Source organism: Salmo salar, chromosome 01, assembly GCF_965601325.2.
Source record: "Salmo salar chromosome 01, fSalSal1, whole genome shotgun sequence".
NCBI lineage: Eukaryota > Metazoa > Chordata > Actinopteri > Salmoniformes > Salmonidae > Salmo > Salmo salar.
Genome location: NC_138291.1, coordinates 92,389,030 through 92,390,000, shown reverse-complemented (window position 1 = coordinate 92,390,000; position 971 = coordinate 92,389,030).

The window sequence follows — 971 nt, the reverse complement described above, 5'->3', positions numbered from 1 at the left end:
TGATGACACTGCCTTGATCAGCCTGTTGCATGATGACGAGGAACACCATGGCCCGGTTCTAAATGACTTTGTAGAGTGGTGTGAAGAATCACACTTGGTCCGCAATACCAATAAGACCAAAAAGATGTCCATAGACTTCAGGAAGCATACAACACCTACCTCTGTAACATCTATCAGAGGTCAGAACATCGAGATTGTAGAGGAATATAAATATCTGGGTGTCCTCTTGGACAGTAAGCTTCATTGGAGTAAATGTACAGACCTGATCTACAAAAGAGTCAACAGAGACTGTACTTTCTCAAAAAGCTGGGATCTTTTGATGTTAATTGTACTGTACTGACTGTTTTACAAATATTTCATTGAGAGTATTTTAACTTTTTGTGTTGTTTGTTGGTTTGGCAATTCCAATGTCAGCCAGAGAAATATGCTGAGAAGGATTATCACCACAGCAAGCAAGGTACTTGGAGTCAAACAGACAGACCTGGATGAGATCTTTAAGGTCAGGGCCCTCCGCAAGGCTTACAAAATCATTTTAGACCCAAGCCACCCCCTGTACCCAGACTTTATACTACTCCTGTCACGACTTCCGCCAAAGTCGGTCCCTCTCCTTGTTTGGGCGGCGTTCGGCGGTCGACGTCACCGGCTTGCTAGCCACTGCTAATCCACTTTTCATTTTCCATTTGTTCTGTCTTTGTCTTATCACATCTGGCTTCACTCACCAATCACTTGTTTATTATTTAACCCTCTGTTCCCCATGTTGTATTTGTGAGTGATTGTTATTTGTTACGTGGATTTTTGTCAGGCGTTGCACTTTTGTTTTAGACCGTGTTTTTGGCACTTGTATGTGTTATGTGCTGTTATTTGGTAACCGGTATTAAAGTGCGCCTGTTTATTATACTCCGCTCTCCTGCACTTGACTTCGCCTCCCATATACACGTATTACAGAATCACTCACCTCAAGAATGGAGTCA